This window comes from Amblyomma maculatum, chromosome 2 (assembly GCF_055883805.1).
Source record: "Amblyomma maculatum isolate TAMU_Amacu chromosome 2, ASM5588380v1, whole genome shotgun sequence".
Lineage (NCBI taxonomy): Eukaryota > Metazoa > Arthropoda > Arachnida > Ixodida > Ixodidae > Amblyomma > Amblyomma maculatum.
In genome coordinates this window covers 55,248,677-55,268,924 of record NC_139345.1, presented here as the reverse complement: position 1 = coordinate 55,268,924, position 20,248 = coordinate 55,248,677, and the positions used below count along the sequence as shown (strand labels likewise).

The 20,248-nt window shown below is 43.5% G+C and overlaps 1 protein-coding gene and 1 non-coding gene across 2 annotated transcripts in view; both read left to right on the top strand.

Annotated features, from left to right (window-relative positions):
* The window catches only part of LOC146198678 (neuronal acetylcholine receptor subunit alpha-10-like), a 128,310-nt gene that overhangs the window by 16,987 nt on the left and 91,075 nt on the right, over positions 1-20,248 (top strand). The gene's annotated exons all lie outside the window — the stretch shown is intronic.
* Positions 15,750-15,821, top strand: TRNAP-UGG (transfer RNA proline (anticodon UGG)). The gene has a single exon. It is a non-coding gene; the product is annotated as a tRNA-Pro (tRNA).

Genomic DNA, 20,248 nt, shown 5'->3' with positions numbered 1-20,248 from the left:
ATCGGTTGATCTGCTTATAGTTACGCGCTCGAAGGACTCACAAGCTTGTGGTTACTCTTGTCCTGATCGTTTTTTCGTCTCAAATGCGATGTTATTCAAAAGCTTCCTATTAACAACTTATTTCTTTTTCTTTTTAGAATGCTTCAACACATTTAGACATCATGCCAATTTCAGAAAGAGCTCCCATTTTCTTTTGTATGGATGTGTTTTCGAGATTCGATGCTCGCATTTTTTGAAGGATTTGTAGTTGCACCTCTACGTAGTTTGTAGCTGCCTATACGCAGTTGTCCGACCGTGGACCTACTGTGCAGTTCGCAAATGTAGCCAAGTTGCGAGCGATCAATTTGGTCGAAAGCGTATTCGGGCAGCTTTCCAAAGCACGCATAATAGGCAAACCAAATGATGTATGGTTTCGCGTGTTTTGTTGCCCTCGTTGGTTATCCCCTCCAGTCTTTGTCGTGAGCCTGCAGCATTTCTCGTTTTCTTTTTTTCGAAGCGTAACAAAAAGGTTAGCGATGATGGCAGCGGTCAGAAAAAATGGTCGGCCGAACTACGGCAGACACGGTTACACCGCACTGATATCTATACGATATCAGTGCACCGATATCGTTTAGAGGCTTCCGTCTGCTATACGATATCAGTGCCCGTAAAAATCCCCATGTGGTAGAAATTACTCCGGAGATCTCCTCTACGGCACCTCTTTTTCTGTTTCCGCTTTCACTCCCATTTCCCTCCTTTCGCTTACGGTGCGGTTGATGTGTCCACAGAAGAAATGTGACAGATACTGGGCCCTTGATTTTTTTTTCCTGTGAGCCAATTATATAACTATAAGAAATTCGACCTAAAGTAAACAGATTAAAGCTCCCCAGCTTGCAAAGTGTGATCCCGTATGCCACCTATGAAATTATTTCACGTATATTCACTGCGTGAAAGGGGTTACAGGGTATTGTACGTGCGGTGACCCGGATTCAGAATTACGTCGATAACTTTTGCCGCTGCCAGAATGCTCCAGGCACTGTCCCCGTTTCGAACGTGTGCTAAACGTTCTTTGCACAGCAATTTCCGTCAACGGGGTCAACCTGCAGCGTCACTCTCATACGCTTTGCAGCAAGAATACCTGTTCTCTTACTAGCATAGTGCGTGTGTTTACATAGAACTTTGAACTTTATATCATTTGCTGAACCTCATATGCACCCTGCTTGACTTTTCGTGATGCTTCTCCCTCTGCAAAAAAAAAAAAAAAGGCATTAAATGAGCGTTGTAGGAAAAGCATATAAAATACGTGCGCGGACTGACTGTTATGACAGCTTTTCACAGCTACGGGCTTGTGACGTACTACGCTACGGTATTGTTGCGAAACAAACAAAAAAAAAAGAAAAAAAAAAGGCGGAAAGTTAGTGTCGAGTTCGAAGCTTCGAAAACCACACAGATTCATGACTGCAAAACACACTATGGTCACCACGCGTTAAGGAAGACCAATCACTCTTGATCTGTGTAGATAGTGCTTTAATGGCCTTCTAGTTCTCCCTGCTTACTAATTAATAAGGACAGAGTGACTTACCGTGCATGTAAATGATAACTGAAAAACTGGCGAACGAGCTCAAATTGGCAGGATCGCCCACCGTCAGCTATACTGTCACAAGGCTGAGGCTGTTGTAGCGTGAGACCGGAGTGGATCCACCACTTCAGTGGGGACCATTTAACGAATCAAAATAAACTAAAGCACCCGGCGCGAAGCGAACGACGAATTCGCAGAACCAACCCTTGGTCAGCTTGACAGAAGTAACTCGTAAATCTCCTCCCTGTAGACGTGAGCCGCGGCGGGTCACGCCAGAGACCACGCGGCTGGACCTCGTCTCCCTCTCCAGCGAAGGAGAGAGAAAAAGGCACCCTGGGGCGGGGAAACGCGAGGTTTTACTGTGAGTCGGTCAGTTCTTCGCTTATTTATGTACCGCTGTGCACCGCTTCTTCGAGTACTCAGTGTAATGAATGTTGTGTTGTACACAAAGAAGGCGTGTGGTGAAGTGGTAGCATCAAGATCGAACCACGACGTCACTCATCGTCACAGCAGAGACACCGGGAGGAGACGAGTGCGCGGCTAGGCCGCCGCCTGACCTCGTTGTATTGAGATGATGTCGCCACTGACAGAGAGAGGACGCAGCAACAAATCAGCATACGCACTTTCGTTATCTGCTCTCCCGTGACGATTGCGCCGAGCAGCAACAGCTGCTGCTTCGTACAATAGTCATTGTGTCTGGCGTGTCGCTAGATACAAGTTCAAAGGACGCTATACAAAGACCCAACACGGAAGCTCATTGAGAATCTGCTTTGCACAGAGCCAAGTATTCTTGATAAAGAAGTTACGACACGCTAACCAGAAATGCATGCCCGCTAAAAGTATTGTAGGTACGCGTGCCTAACTGAACTCCATGAATGCCATCTTCCTCAAAAGAAAAAAAGTTGTTATAGACGCATTTCTTTGTTTATAGTCAACGCCTCTACAAGCGTGTCCTGCGTTGAGCTGTTGGATAAGGATTTAGTGTCACGAATGTCCTATAGTTGCGCCGGACTCGATGTCTCGAGACGCCCCACTTGCGTCTTCTTTTTACCCGAAATCGGAAACGATTAGCCTACTATTTCAGCGGGTGTGTTTGTTAATATCCGTGCTCTTCCGAATTTAGCTGCTGCATTCAAAACAGTAGAAGGGGGCGTAAGTGCCATGTGAGCTTGTACAGAACGTTCAGCGTCAGCACCCAGACAACATTGATTACGCGGAGCCAACAACTGCCACACTTCGCAACTGGTAAGTGCAGCACTGTTAAAAAACGCTTCCAGGCACTTATCTGACATTTCTTCATGCGTTCTCCTTCCTTCTCATTTTTCTGTTTTCTTTCGCAGCGGACACTATACATAAAAATACGTAGTGATAGGAAAATGTTGCTACGACACGAGGAACAATTTGCAGCGGTGTGCCAGCAGAGCACTTATTCTCAGCTGTTCGACAAACCATTTAAAAAGAAGAGGAGCAGGCTTAAGGGCAAGAAAGTTGACGAGCATGTAGGGCTTCACAAGAATTCTTGGCTGCCGAACGATATTTAAGTTGCACTGTTCAGTTGTAGCGGAAAGGAAGCCGTTACAAGTATTTGGAACTGCTACAAATCTAAATGGCATTTAGTGAACAAAATGTTTAAAAATCATCATATAAGTTTTTTGACATGGCACAACTAGTTACATTTCAGTGTGAGTGAAATGACATATATATTTGGCAACTTTGCTTGTTGATTAAAATCGTTTCTTTTAAAAACATTGCTCATAGAATGCACAAACTGAGTATTGCTTTGGCAACACTGCCGCATAAAAAATCAACAATTATTCACAACATCACGGATAGTATTATTGGCAGAAGTGCTATCGATGGTAGTACCGATATAGACATTACATATTGTATTATTGAGATTATTACTAACGATTACGCTAATGACGATAGTATATATTGTCTTTTTACACTATCGATAGTTGTAAAAACTACCAATTCTATCGATACTCAGTTAGTTGATAGTTTAGCACCATCACACTTAACAACCGGTCTTATCATAAGAAAGTTTGTGTGAGTACTGCGCAACAATTCGATCAAAACAATAAGATGCCATGTTTATTTTGCTCCCTCGAAGTACCCAATAGTAATAATACCTGAAGATCGAGGCTGAATTATCCTTCCTCCCACTAATTACTTTCATTGTTGGATCTTTCGCTGTCATTTAAGTTCCTACGGCGTTGCCTAAAGCCATATATCCTCGCTTCTAACCGAAAGTAAAAAGAAAACACAACAGAGCGCGCCCTAGTGGAGCGGGCCTGACATTATTAACGAAACCTCTGCTATAAAGCTTCGGGACCTGTCGTCTGCGGGCGAGGAGCAAACAGCCGAAGTACACGCTTTGTTAGGGCAACGTAGTTATCGCGCTACCTAGGTAATTAATGAGATGAGCTTCAGATTGGGTATGACTATAAATCAGCTGTCAAGATTACTCTCTTGCCGCGACCTATCTGCGAGACGGCTGGCTCCGCGGATAACGCGAGATAATCGCTCGAGGGCAGCTAACAAATGCCGACTAATCCGAGTTCAGAGCTGTTCTTCGAAGCCGGAAAGGGCTCAGCAGAGCCGCATGTTTGTAGACAATAAAGGGGCTTTTCTTACAGCTGATGTGAATTGTGCTTAATTTACACTACAGTCTTTCTCTGCATGCTAAAAGCAGTGTTAATTTATATTTTGTTTGGCTTGGGGGGGGGGGGGGGGGGGGGTACACTCGAAAACATGTGATTTATTCTGCGGGCATACAGTATTTGCGCATAAAACTTGCGTCCAATAAATCGAATGTAGTATATGTAGGGCGTTCAAGGGGACTAAGAGAACTAGCAATACAGATTCCTTGGTTGCACCATGGTTGTTGACTGGTGTGACGCAATTTATACCGCGAAAGAACCTCAGGCGATTGACATTGATTCGAAGACCTCGGTCAGTGTGTCTACTTTTCCGTACTCCACACTGTCCTTGATCTCTTATATCGCGGTGCGATTGAACGTAATGCAGCGCGCACTGCGCATTACATGACATTCTGCGTTTGCCGCTACGGACGAGACAATTTCATTTTCAGGTTACATGTGTGATGAATACACTCGGAAACAGATGGTTGCACAGCTGCTGCCGTAACTCAATTGGCAGGGCACCGTACCCGACATCCAGACAGACTCGCAGTGTCGTGGTTTCGGATCCCATTGGTGCATTTGGTTGTAGAATCTACTTTCTAATCAATTAGTTGTCTGATGGAAAATAAGAACACCTCAAATTTTGAATTCGTTAAGAGCGCTAATTGCAAAACGAAGTAGATTCATATATGCTTTTTTGCAATGGTTATCAGCCAGGAATGTATCGGGAGACCATTGTAGATGATTTGAAGCGATGGGAAACCATTTGAGACCGAAGGAAAGAGGGAGGGGAGCGATTATGCCTTGTGCTGTTATAATGTGCGCACTCCTGCCGCACTTCCAGAGGCTGGTTGCGGAATTGATAGTGAGTAAAGACTAAAATGGCCTCTTACAACCGCGCGCTTGCTAACCCAGCGTGCCACGCAGTGCAAACGAAGTGGGGAAGAGGCGACGCTTCGGTGCCAGTATGCATGTCGCTAGAAGGATTCCATTCTTTCCAACACCACGCCGCTCGTTCGTTGAACATTCGAAACGCTTTGCATCGCAGCGCCGTCCAGCATTGCAGCCGCAGATGCCGGCATGAATAAATGATGCGCGCGCGCACGCACGCACACACAGACAGACACACAGACAGACACACACACACACACACACACACACACACACACACACACACACACACACACACACACACACACACACACACACACACACACACACACACACACACACACACACACACACACACACACACACACACACACACACACACACACACACACACACACACACACACACACACACACACACACACACACACACACACACACACACACGTGCGCGTGTGCGCGTGTACGTGTACGTGTACGTATGGGTTTCGCAGACTGCATTTGAGAAACACTGCTTTATGTGATTTCGGTCACCGTTAGCTTCCTTCAAATGAATATCATAATGAGCCTGTTACGTCTCAGAACCTTTTTGAGATTCTTGTATTTAAGTCACCTGTCATCGTTACCTCGAGTGCAGCAATTGTGCAGTTCACACACTGCTGAGTATAACTTTCACATTCTGGCTCACTTTTAACTCGACAGCTTTAAAGGTCCCGTTTCACAGACAATTCGGTCTCGGCGTTGTGAGCAAAAGATTACGGACATCGAGCTGGCAGGGAGTACAGCTGCAGTTGACATAGCCAAGTACTGATTATTCGATGGTTTGTGCAACTTAACGAGACCACGTTATATCAGAAGGTTCGCAGGAGCTGTCAACACGGGTTACTCAGTTGTGGTAGGAATTAAGATGTAATGAGAATTAACTTTCAGACACGCTTTCTGACAACTTTCAGTCAGACACGCTTATACGAAGCTTACCAGGCACGTTCGTGCGGCTGCCTTATAGCAGGCTTTATATGTCGAGTAATCGCCCACGTTATCGCGTCATACTCTTAAAGGCGGAGCTTAAGGGTCCCCCTATTTTTTAACTGTCAATATTACCAGAGTTTTTCAATAAATGATTCTGCTGTTGCTTTCTATAGGCACTGCACTGCTTATAACGTTGTTTACGACTTCTGCCTGCCATTTGTCTACGAGTATTTTCTAAAGCACTACTACTAAATTCTGGACAATATTTAGAGTACCCGACGTAGATGGAAGATATGCAGTCACAAGAGAACCAAAAGAGTATTTAACATTCGTCTTTAGTCTTACCTGCAGCAGGGAATGATCCCCAGATAATAGAAGTGCCAAAAGCAATGAGTGATCGAATGGAGAAGGAGCGTTTAATTGCTCGTTTATTCCGTGGCCCAATTATTTCAAAATATTACTGACAAATTTCGCCTGTGCTGCACTATCGACAGATGGCTATTTCTTTTAAATACATATGTGCAGGAAGTTTGCTCGTCCCATGCCAGCGAACGCCCTAAGTTTTCTTATTGGCTCAAGCAGTGCGTAATGTACACAGCTACTCTTTTCCGTAACTCTGAAACATATATCACCGAAATTCAGCGCAAAAAAAAAAAGTAGTATAAATGATCATTTCTAGAAATTGTGCTATTTACTTGGCCATCTTTTAGCGACCGCTGTTGATTCGTGCTTTCAATCGAACATCTATACCATGGCACTACTAACCTATTACTAAATGAAAACTAGAACAAAAACAAAAATACTGTATGCAAATTCGTAGAGTATATCCCAAAAGCGAGCGCTGTCCCCACAGTGCGTGCGGCTGAAAAGTAATTCCCTCGCGCATTGAGGTACCGCCAAGCGAAGCGGATGCAATTTCTATCAACGCAGCAGCCGCACTTCCTGCGCAGATGATTAGAGCGAACCCTTACTTCCGTCCCGTTCACGTGTCACACAGTCAAAGGGGATCCGTCTAAAAAGACATCTGCTGATCGCGTATGTTTGCGCTTGCTGTTTGCTTCACAGTTTATGCAGCCTATTAGAAAAAGGAATATGTGTTTCCACTTTGCTTAGGTTGCTTGTTTTCGCTAGCAGTTTATTCTGTATTGTTAAGCAATAATGCAATAGTTAGCAGAATTCTCGCAAAACCCTTATATATAACGATGAAGTTCCAATTGAGTTTCCGGTAGATATCTAAAATCGTGGTCATATTTTCACGCAGTTGCCTTTCTTTCACAAATAACACTATACTTATCCGTGGTATACCATATATACACCCTGGACATTAGTCGTTATATTTTAGTCAAATTTCATTTATGCCAGGAGTCTAATTGGATTTCAGATAATTCTCAGCAAGCTTGCTGAATGAGCACTGCCCGCTCTTCATATGGTTAACCACGAAAAAATCGAAGTTGTGGGTTTATGGTTGATCATACTTTCATTTCTCCTCCTAGATGCAAGAAGCACCCACAAACTGATGGTGGGTGCTCTCAGTGAGTGAGTGAGTGAGTGAGTGAGTGAGTGAGTGAGTGAGTGAGTGAGTGAGTGAGTGAGTGAGTGAGTGAGTGAGTGAGTGAGTGTGAGTGAGTGAGTGAGTGAGTGAGTGAGTGAGTGAGTGAGTGAGTGAGTGAGTGAGTGAGTGAGTGAGTGAGTGAGTGAGTGAGTGAGTGAGTGAGTGAGTGAGTGAGTGAGTGAGTGAGTGAGTGGGAGCAAGCGAGTGAGCGTAAACCATCAAGAAAAGGGGTAGGAGAGAGGCTGCGGTAAATTATTCCTGAAAAAAAGGCGTAGTGTTGCGCGTGGAATCATGTTTGCCTTCCTACACTTTGCTGCTCGTTTCTTGAATTCGCGGGAACTTCCCGGCCTTTCCTCGTGTTTTAAGAAACTAGCCAACGGCAACGCGAAGGGAAGCTAGTCTCCAGCGAACCACGAGAAGGTCACGCCTCTGCAGTTCAGGCCCCTTCTTCTGTTCCGAGAATAACAAATACACGTCATATCCGCATTAAATACACGTCGTCTAATTTCTACTAATTGTTTTTGAACTTAAATGCGCATTGTGTTTCGCATGTTTTTCTAAGCGGCTCCCATACATTGACTGTTTGTTTTATCTTGTTATCCGAGATATTGTAGGTGTTATTAGGGCTTACCTAGAAGTAAAATCGCCTCTTGTTTGAACGGGCCTCAGTTGCATCGCTGTAACGGGGAAGTGAAAGTGATCAATGGAAGCTAATTAGGCCCTTTTAGACGATTAGGCCTCTAATCTGCAGGAAGGCGCGAGGATGACGCATCTGACCTAATTAGCACGTCGCTGTAACGCGAGCTGGGACGTAGGAAATGATGTGGAAACATTGTTCTTTTGTCCCTTGAGACTTGCTTTGGGAGCGGGAAAAGAAGCTGCTTTGCAGCTGCATACGTGCTCCCTCTACGATTCAGTTAACATACATCGTTCTTTTTTTTTTTTTTTCCTTTGTGACATCGGCAATGTTTCAGTTGTAGCCAAGTACTGCCGTGTAAGAACAACAAGTGGTTAGATGTGTTTGTTGATGTTAAGTGTCCAAATATTACCTGCTTCTACAATGCAGCCTCGTGTTTTTCTATGCACCCCCCCCCCCCCCCCCCCCCCGTTTCTACTTCGCTTTTAACTACTTTTGTACATTGCAAATTACCGCAGAACTTGATAATTCACTTCCTGCCCAGTTGTGGAGCTTCGAAGCCTTTTGCGCAACACGTCATGACCATACGGTATCGTAAATGAACTCAACCTTAAAGTACCACAGACCAAAGGCGAGCCTTCTCCTTTTATCTAGGCAAGAAATCTGATCTATCTCTCTATTTTATTTTTTCGTATGAGGAAGCCTTAACCGCTGTGAAAGGTTTACACCAATTTCATACTTTCTGCGCCTATCTGCACGACCTTTATCGGCGTATAGTAGGGGATCGGAAGTCCGAGAACAAGCGAGCAAGCAGTCATGATCTGCACCTTGAACTGACTCTGAGGACCGTTTTCTTTGATTATAGCTATTGGTAAAGAAAAAACTTTCTCTGGCACTCTCCGAGTGCGTATGAGTTAGTTCAATAGCTAATAAAAATGGCTTCTCGTCGCTGAATAAATTGGCTCTTAATGTTTTCCCGCCACTCGTTTCAAACCCCGGACATAGAGTAAGATAACCACCAAGAGTGAACAATAGGGCGGCTGAGCTCGGCAGTCCACGCCTCCTCCAGGCGGCGTTGTACATAGTTGGCCTTCGGGATTCGGCAGCTGCCGCGGCTATCTCTAAGGCTGGTGCAGACTGGCGTGGTTCGTCGCTTCCGCTAGATGCGCTGAGAGCCGCAGTCGGCTAGGGAGCCTACATGAAACATGTAGGCTCCCTACAGTCGGCCGCCGTAGGTGTCTGCAGGCGTCTCATCCATTGTTACTATTTATTAATAAACGCTCAGACGTCCACGCCGAGAACAAGTTTCTGTCGTTTTCAAATGCACGGCGATGCAGCACAGCCTCAGAGATCCGAGACGGAAATGCGGCGTGGACGCATGCGGTTTTCTTGCGAAATCGGCCGCTGATGGTGATACCTCCGTTTGGCTTTTTGGTGCCTAATAGTTTACGAAAACTTCGGAGCAAATGAGTGTTATTTTTGTAATTATATAGGCATTGTCTCTGGTCTGTGTTCTTTGTACTCGTCAGTTAAGCGTACTACTTATTTCAGGATATAAACTTCATTAACTACGAGTATCCCAGAGACCAGCGCGGCGTCGCTCCCTCGAAGCAAAAGACTTTATACGTGCCGTCTCGTGAAGCTCGGAGATTTACCCTGTTTCAAGGTCGCTTCCAAAGACTTATTGTTTCCAAGCCCCGAGGCCTCCTCCACAATGTCATACATCTTCCAAACCGGTCCTATTTTTCAGAAACGGATCGGAAAAGAGCCTTCTCGAGAAGCACAGTGCCGATAAATCTGCATACCCGAGAAGAATGTCTAATTCATTTCGGGACTTCAAACGAATGTCTTTCACTGAAACAGTGCGCGATAAAATGTCAGAAATCCCCCTCCTACGATAAATCTTGGTCCATAAGTCGCACAAGCATACAAATATTTCAGACGCAGCTTTCAGTTTCGAGGCCTCTCTCTATAGCACATAAAGACGCGTGCATAGTTTCTGAGAGCTGCCGGAAATAACGGCAAGAAAGAAAATGAAAGAACAACGGTTCGCAAAGACCAGCAATGCGACCGCTGATAAATCGGCACCCTGTCACGAAATCCTGACATGCTGGAAGCCGCAGGAAGATATTATGCAGATAACTGAGCAAAGGCCGGATAAGCTTTCATTTCGAGAACACTGATCTGTTGAAGAGTGAACTGATACGTATGCACTACATGCTCTCGTGAGCACTTCAGAAGTAGTCACAACAGTAAGCGCATAATTTCGCCCGTAAACAGCAATGACTTTTCCGCATTTGGAGAAAAACTGAATGACTGGCTGGAAACGCGTGTTCTATTCCTCGAGTACCTCCTGGATAAAACCTTCGGCTGCCGATCAGTTAGTGTTAGTGATGTGTTTCCGAATTAGCCTCTGTTAAGATGCAATGCTAACTAGCCCAAACCTCCATTTTGCTATGAATGAAAAAGACCTGTGCAAAGCATAAATGCGGCTTAATTATACACGGGAACAAAATGTCTCCCACAGAGTAGCAAGATGAAAGTTATATATATATATATATATATATATATATATATATATATATATATATATATATATATATATATATATATATATATATATACGCGTACGCTCTTCGTTGGCCATCTATTATAAACTTAAAGCGATCGCACGTAATTCATCATCATCAGCCTGATTATACCCACTGCAGGGCGAAGGCCTCTCCCATGTTTCTCCACTTAACCCGGTTCTGTGCTAGCTGCATCCACTTGACCCCTGCGAACTTCTTAATCTCATCCGCCCACCTAACTTTCTGCCGCCCCCTGCTACGCTTTCCTTCCCTTGGAATCCAGTTTGTTACCCTCAGTGACCATCGGTTATCCTCTCTTCGCACTACATGTCCTGCCCATGTCAATTTCTTCTTCTTAATTTCCACTACAATGTCGGTAACTTGAGTTATTTCTCTGGCCCACTCTGCACGCTATCTATCTCTTAATGTTACCCCTACCATTTTTCGCACGTAATTGAGAGGCGGCAGATGCAAACTGTTATAAACGAAAACTATTATAATTCTATTCTCCTCCCAGTTTTCTCAACATTCGTCGTTAGCCTAAGGCCACTTTCGGCTAATTATGTCCGATAGAGCACGTTAGGGGCAGGAAGAATAAAAGTCAAACACACACGAAGGCATCAAAATACCACGTACCGTTAGCCCCGACTCCCGAAGGCAGCCTCGCTTTTGCCCAATATAATGATTGCAGTCGTAAAGATCAATAATGCCGCAGAGTGCGCTCGAGATTGAGGCGACTTTACATGTTTATTTTCATCTATCACTTTGCCTTTTAATCAAACTTGTCATGCATGGCTTACGGCGATAACGCCGAAGCACCTTCGCGCGTAAAACTAATGACATTCAGTAATTGCGAGGCTTAGAGACTTATTGCATCGTAATATTTCGCCTATAAACGCCGAGGAACTAACCTAACCAGTTTTTCGTGCAATAAAACACAAATAAGCACTCTTTGCGATATATTCAACCGGTTGACAAAGCTGTCAAGCACTTCACTTGTAAAGGAAAAGAAATGAGCAGCTAAGGCTTTCGAGGTTTCACTGCTTTAGGACAGGCTGATTAATTGTCGTTTGCACATATCCAAAAGAAGCAGCTTAAGAGGTACCAAATCGCTTTAGCACTTTTTCTGCTCTCTATGAAGGGTCGTCTAATGTTGCACGCGGCACAGGATTAATGATGCCACACAAAGCTTCGGTCACAATTCATCACACCCACACAGCTGCCGGGAAAACAGCAACATTTTGTCTCCTGCTCCCTTTGACTGCAGGCACGGTAGAAAGAGAAATCTGGTTCAAAAGAGGAGACGCGGAAGCCAAACTTTAGTTGAGGCCTTCAGGGCAAAAAGAGTGGGCATCGACGTCTGACCGCGGCTGCTTGTTGAATAAGATAGAAAACTGGCCAGGAATCAGTGGTGGCTTGCGCCCTAGAAGAATGGGCACGCTTTTTCGGCGCGGTACTAGACTAGGCGCGAAAACATATATACGGCAAATGCGTAATTGAAGCGCGTTGCAGTTTGTCGTACGAATACGGGAGCCCACGTAAGCCAAGATAACTCGAGATAGAACAGAGCGAAAGGGAGTAAGAAGATAGGAAGATGACAGGGAGAATTAAGGGCGAGGGTATAGAGGGGCACAAGGACCCTCGCTGAACATATTAACTAAGCCGTAGCAGAATATAGTCGATCTTTTTTTTTTTAGGTGTTAAATTATAAAATATTTCAACCACTTATTCCGAGAAACTGTAAATAACTGCCATGGATTTACAGATACCTCATGTAGTACCTGCTAAAGTAACTCGGTTGTATATAAGCAACCAGCTGCATATAACTTCTGTAATCACCCAATAGTTTCTAGGATTAGTTCGTCGCTACCTTGGTGGCAAAGCCATGCGTGTTACACTGATTACTGGTTATAATCGAAGATTCTATATAACGCCCTGATAACATAAACTTTGGCCTCGTAACGAGGACCTCCGAGAAAAGAAGGAAATACATTGATGTATGAAAAACCAAAGGCTGTTCGCAAGGTTCTCGACTCAGAGAATTTTTAATATTACACGCAGTCCCGAAGGTCCGCTGTATCTTGGGCGAAAGGTACATGTAGAAGTAACATGCCCAAAGTAGCCTGAAAGCATAAATCCTGATGCCACCTGCTGTGATTAGCAAATTGAATATAAAAATCAGCAGAAGTAAATACGGGCGTAACACATTAAGTAGTAGAATCAAAAGCAAAATGCGTACTCACAATCCAAGCGATCATATGGCAGCATCCAAAAGCGAGATGTATAAATGCAAAAGACGCGATAGTAATGCGTGCTCCTAATGAACGCAATAAATAGTTACAAAAGCAGTAGTGGCACAAAGGTGTCCTCAACTTATATAGGCGAACGATGGCAATATCAACATAAATTGTGAAAAGGAATCTCAGTACGCATGACCGACGATACTGTTCAAATGTTTGCAAAGGTGACGCTCTTTCAACTGTATGAGGAACAGTTGATGGTTGTTTTTTTATCCGCAACCCCTTCCTTTTCATTATCAGCAAAAATTTATGAACGAATTAAGTTCTTTGCAGGAAACATGTAGTACAGCACAGCGATTATAAGCTATCCAGGTATTGTGTACATACTATCATGATTAGTTGCTAAGTTATAGGCTAAATTTTCTAGACTATGCTTAAAAGCTGAAGAAAACTTGAAATTTTAGAAGGCATTCTTAACGCGAACGTTCATTGATAAAGCTGTCACATAGTGTCTGAGGTTTTCGATCCCTCATCTCTTTACATTTTCATTCTGCGTTCGACTACCAGAATCGATGCCGACGTTTGATTTCTCTGACGATTACGATTGCTGAAAAAGGAAGTGCCGGCGAGCCGTCGCTAACAGTGCACGGAAATGTTCAAATCACTTTCGCGCGGAGGGCTAGCGACAGTGCGCCAGAAAGTTGCCGCCGTAATCGCGTACGCGCTTTTGTAATTAAGCGGAGCTACGCATCGCCGACTTTTGTGTGTGTGTGTGTGATTAGTAACCACCGCTAAGAATTTGTTTACATAGGGTTCTATATTCTCACTCGCTCGTTTATCTCGTGGGCGTAAACGATAAGGAGAGGAGCGTGGACTATATGAACTGAATCGTGAATCGATGCGTGCGCATGACATGAACACAATGGAGGACTCATAGCTTGATAAATTACCGAGCGTCATTCGTCCCTGCTTCGACGAGGCTCACCAGTTCATAAAAAAATGTGCTTTATAAAGGCACACAGATGCATTGCTCTGTCTTTTCTAGGTTATAAGCGTTATGGGGGAGGGGGGGGGGGGGGGGGGATACCTTGTTGCGCCGCTGAATGAATTTTCTCTGTTTATAACAATAAAATTACTAGCTTTAACTATCGTACAGCTTTCACTAACAATGTTGTAATGAGAGAGGTTGAAGTTCTAATCAACTATAGGTGGTCTTAGCATTTCGTTAGATCCGCACGCGAATTCGGCACCGTAATGTTGGTTTAGACGGACAGCTTGTAATTGGGAGTTATTTATAAATGCTTATGTGCTGCTTTAAGAACTGAAGTCTAATGCAGATAACTTTATTTTCAGTGAACATAGATTATTTTCTGCCGGATCTTAGGTATTTGCATTACAAGGACCTGATTAACGTGCCCGCTTCAAGCCGAAACAGGCCTAGTCATATTCAGTGAAGTAAATTATTAGGCTTCGAACGAGGCGCTCGTTGTCTCAAAATTCAGGGTATTATTTGTTTTCCCCCAATTACAGGTCTCTCGCCCTAGCTTCGAAAAGCGGTCATTTAGTGGACAAATTCTCATTCAGTTTATTGTCGAGATGTCGTGATGGATGTCTTGTCATCGCTAACCTAACCTTCGACACGAGCTTGAAATTAGTCTGCCAGTGTCGCGGTCGGCATCTGTCTACACGGCGCTGGGACACTATTGACGACATACCTCCTGTGATTATTCCAGCGCGTTAAAACATGCAGCCAAATTGTCTGTGTGAGACGATGCGTAAAGACAGAAGGGATGTGGTGCACTTCATTAAATCGTGTACAAGCCACCTGCTGCGACTATAAGGAAATATCTCGCGTTCAATGTAACCACCAGCATAAGGGACGCGGCTGTGTGCAGTTATTGAATGGTAATTCTAATTTAAATTTGTGGCGGGACAATAAGTTTCTTTTGGCGTGCATCCTAATTAATAATGTTTTAAGCAATAGACAATGCAGCATAAGAGATTGGAAACGCCTCGGCTTTGTCAGCGACCGTCTTGCTGAAATTCAGAAGTCCTGAATACCGAGCCTAACTAGATGTGCAGTTGTACAGCGTAATTACTGACATATGTTATTGTATGCCTTGTACTGCTCTAAAGCAGTAGAGATTAGAGATGCCTTAATTTAAGTAGAAAAGCACACAGGCACGTAGTAACCCGCCAAAGTTTGTGGGATGTAGGCTCTCGGCAACGGCTTATTGTTGCGCTGCCTCGCGAAAAGTATCTGCCATTGCAGTTCACACTTGTCGATGGAGCGTGCGAGTCCCATTATGCCAGGTATTTGAAACAGGCGATCATTTTTAGTTCAGGTGATCTTTTTTCGGCGCACCCCCTTCACAACAATTTCTGCTGCTAACTTTTATAACGTACATATTCTAAAAAATTTCCCTGTCGTCTCCAGTGGAATAAACAGGTAACATTTGGAACCACTCAACAGTGCGTGCGTGCGTGCGAGCGCGCGCGCGCGCGCGCTCGCTCGCTGATGTTCTCGAGAGAATGCAGGTCACGAAGTATACTTCGACGATGCTCTGCAATTCAAAACCTGTTGTGACCATGTGCGTAAAGAGATGTGGCTGATCACTATGCAAACTGCAACTCATCAGCAAGTGCGACGTGCGGCCCGTTGGTCTAGGCCAATAAAGAAAACAAAAAAGCCCGTTGGTCTAGGGGTATGATTCTCGCTTTGGGTGCGAGAGGTCCCGGGTTCAAACCCCGGACGGGCCCGTAAGCCGAATTTGATTTTGCTTTTCTTTTTTTTTCCCAAGCCATTACTGTTAAGACATGCGACTGAATGTCTACATACACCATTCGATGCAAAGTTCATGGGGTCACGTGGAAAACATACTGAGATTTAAAACGGACTGTAACCTCTTGTCAAACAGACCGGTCAAGTCGTAAATATGCACCAGCATGTTCTCTCATCACTACAGATTGCAATGATGACTGTGTATTTTAGAGCCTCTGGGTTTTTGTGTAAGAAAATAAACACGAAGGAGCTGTATTTCTGCTCACTTATAAAAAAAAGAAAGAATTGCTTTACTTTCTTTATTCTCTATACGAAACCTGACACGTCCTTTCAAGGAGGATGTTATTGTCTACAGCCAAAATTTTATCCCGCATCTTGTTAAAGGTTGGATAGCGACTCGCTGGAGGATAACTTCACAAAATTGTTTATGTATATTTTGCTTGACAGAGAGTGAACACTGCAAAGAAACTTTGTCGACTGCACAATTCTGGTATGCGACCATGCTGGCAGCAGCGAGTGAAGGGCATTTTTTTTTAATTACATCTGTAGGTGCTTTGTTTACGCATGAAGCACTTCGCAGTCCAGGATAATTAATTATCCCACGGCAAGTTTACACGAATACCGTTGGAAGCCAACCTGTGAAGATAAAATCGTCTACTTTCTGCTAACTCAAGTTTAATCCGTTTGTTGGGAATATCCCTCGAACGACGTTCGAAACTATTGAGTTTCTTAAAATCAGCAAAATTCAGAACCAAAAATAAATGCCACAAATTCAGCTAAAACCAAAAACAGCAAAAGAAAATAGGAGCAGACAAACTGAGACTACCTATAGCAGGAGTCGAATCAGTTACTTTCAGATGTCCATCTTCATTTCCCTCCCTCAGCTTCACAAAATGCGCTATGAACAAGAACACTTGGGCAATAAGCATGTCACTCAGCGAACAATAAAAGAAGCTGCATAAACTCGCTCAGCGAGTTCGCATTCTTGGAGTTCATTCTGGTTCTCTTTGCTCCAACTATGGTATGTCAGAAATATTGCTGATGAAGCTTTGGAAGTTCGAAATCTACTGGAGAGAATTCAAGAGAGTTCAGATAGCTCTGCTACTTAGCACCGATTGGAAGCCCTGCCATATTCAAGCATGACAAATGTGACGCGAATAATGTGCTGTTTTTTTATCATGCCAAATCCAAAATTTCCACCGATAGGTGGCGCTTGTCGTTTAACGTGTACTTAAGCCCACCGCAGGGTTCGTAGCAATGTATTCGTTCGTAACAATATATTCAGTGTGAACACGCAGCTTAACTGCGGTATAACTTTCAAGAGGCCAGCTGTACAGGCCGCATATCATTATCCCTTGTAATTAGTGATACGCACTGAGTTCTCTTGGCATCTCGTTGCAATTAAAAACATGTCGGAAATGCAAACAAACTAAGGAAGAGTGGGCTGGCACGGGTACGATCGAGAGCACGGTTAATGCGTACATACTTAATACAGGGAAGCAGGGCAAAGAATAATAAATTTAAAGGAAATTGCGCGAAACAGCGGAGGGTAATTTTCTTGGTTGTTCTTCAACAAAAATTTTATTTCTTTGTCAGATTATTTTTCGTAATGCGCTCCATTCGCTTTTCATTCTTTGCATCTAGTGATTACTCAGAAAGAGCAATCTGTTTTATACAGCTCGTTAATTATTTCCCTCACTGCGTAGTTTTCGATAAGCCAGCTCGACGCATTTTGCTGCTTGTCATTTAGCATTAGTCTCCTCAGGCATGCATTTAACTTCTCTGACAGTAATCTGCTTTACTCCTGTAACTTAACTTATTTTCACCCGATAACTACTTTTGTAAAGTAGTCAACTGTTCGTCAAGAGAAATTAATCTCTTTGCAAGACAACCCAGAAAATAATGGGCAGCAAATTCAACTTTATGACTAGTGAAATAGTCTGCTGAAACTAAACATCTTTTACTATGAAACAAAAATAAAATTTAAACTAATCCGAATGAGACATTGTAGAAAAGAGTACTGGAAAGAAAAGTCAAAGCTCTTTCCGCTTTCTTCTGGACAAAAAATGATTCTTGCATATTTTTTTTTAATATTTGGGAACAGTTTTTTTCTAAGCAAACATACCTAGAAGAAAGCTAAAGAGAAATCCTTATCAGTAAATAGAGGGAAATCCTTTGGGAGTAGAAATCCAAAATAATTGCATAGAAGCCATGAAGTCCGGTGGCTCGGCACATTATATCCATTTCATTTATGATTTAGAGAGAATTTTTTATTATAAGTCCACTCAAGAAAACACGTGTGGCTAAACCGTTCCTAAAATCATTTGAAGCTCAAAGCATGAAAAGGAAAATGCAGCTTGAGTTAGATTTCACTAAACCGAAATTTACCGAAAGTTTTCGCCGCTCACGACAGGTTGCATTCTAGACATAACAAAAAAAAAAAAAAAAAGAACGTGTGGCGCTAGTTTTTTTGAACAGCCTGTGTCCCCCAGGCTGGAGAAAATGTTCCTAAAACAGTTTACATGGACGTAAATATACGGATGCAAGAAAAAATCTTTTTCACCTGCGCTACCGGAACCATTCTTTGTTCATTGTCCCTGCCTGTGCATAAACGAAATGCACCTGACGAAAGTTTGCGTGACAGACAGTTTACAAAATTTTATTCTGTGAAAATGCCTCCTACTTTCGCACCGATTCCTACAACGAAAACTTATCCTGCAGAAACATTAAAAAAAAAAAAAAAGACTGCCTGGCTCAAATTGTCATTCACTGGTTTGTTTAAAGCGCAAGTACAGGCTTCCAACTACGGTTTGTGTAAATTCACTGAGAGAATTTGTCAATATACGCATCACAGGAATTCACGCTAATGTGAACCTATTCAGGCAGCATCTCGGCAAATGCGGAGACCCGTGTGATTTTTTCGACAGGCCACAAAAGAAACGACCGGTCATCCTTCAACGTCACATCCTAAATACACATTCACAAGTTAAAAAGCTATCAATGGCGACATCTTTTCTCTGCCCGTCATTCGTAAAATTGCTACGAGAAAGTAAATCTCGATCCTGCGCTTCCACACTGAAAACATCTTTTTTAGCGAAAGCAGCCAACATGCCGCCATCAGTGTTGTTCGATCAGATCTCCAGGCATCCATGCAGAAAAATCGCCCACGAGCTCTTAATAATGCAGCACCGTCCGGATTCTTTTTTCTGTGCAGAATGAGCTCTTGTGTTTGTCTTTCCCGCGTCGGCTCCTGGGTGAAAGTATTCTTCAATAGCGAGAGATAAGACGGGACACACAATCCATTGTGTAACTCTGGCAAACATGTGGGAACGAGGAACTCAACGGTTCCGTGGCCGCAAAGACAATAATGCCCGGGAAATTATGGCCTGTCCTCAAACACAACGGGCCCGCGTGGCTTCTTGTTTGTCCTGCGGATTCGCGTTATGGCGTAAAAGGCGTTTGGCTGTCAGAACCAGGAGCGAGACATTTAAAAATGTATTGTTCTTCGTTATTACCTCAGCTCGGTGCGTTTGTTTACTCTGTATACTGAGGCTTGGACCCGTCGTTCTAAATTGCTTTTTCCCTGGAGCCCAGAATTCGTAAGTGGGGCACTGCGTGCGCTTTGGTAAAATACACATACGTTTGCTGACGCGACACGATTGTACCCTGCATTAAAAGTCACCTTGACCTGATTAGCTACACCGCTTCAACGTGACATCACTTACACGCAGTTACCGCCTGAAGACCACAGGGATCTTTCGTTGAACCAAAAGACTTAAAATTGTACTCATTACATCATCTATATAAAGTACAGCCGTAGCGCATATCATCGTGTAAGCACCCGAATGCGAGCCTTCTTGATAGAATACACACGTTCTATATTATTCTTAAAACGAACAAAATGTGTTGGGTTGTATATCGCATTGGAGAAATTCCACAACAGCCCATCACTCAGCATCATTCAAACTTTTTTTACCGCAGTTGTTTATTTCTTTGCGACACCAAACAGTCTGAAATGTGAAAGCTAACCTGGTTTATATACGCACCATAGTTATTCGCAGCCTTGCCTCCATATGACGTGTTATGAAATGGACGATGGCATCTTCCCCTGGTCTTGCCATCGCGCTTTGAAGTGCAGGTTCGTTCTAGTTACAACTCTTCCGCACGTATTGCTTATCACGTATTGCTTTATGTGACAAGTATCTTTGGTTTCCTCACATTTCTGACATTTTTAATCATTTTCCTCGTGTTTTTCTCCTCGTACCGGCAAATCCCTAGCGAAAAAACCGTATGTGTCACAATAACTTCATATAGATTTCTCGTACTAAACTCATACAAATCTCATGCAATCTCATATATTTCTCATACGTTTAATGATACCTGTATGAGATGGTATGAGATTTGT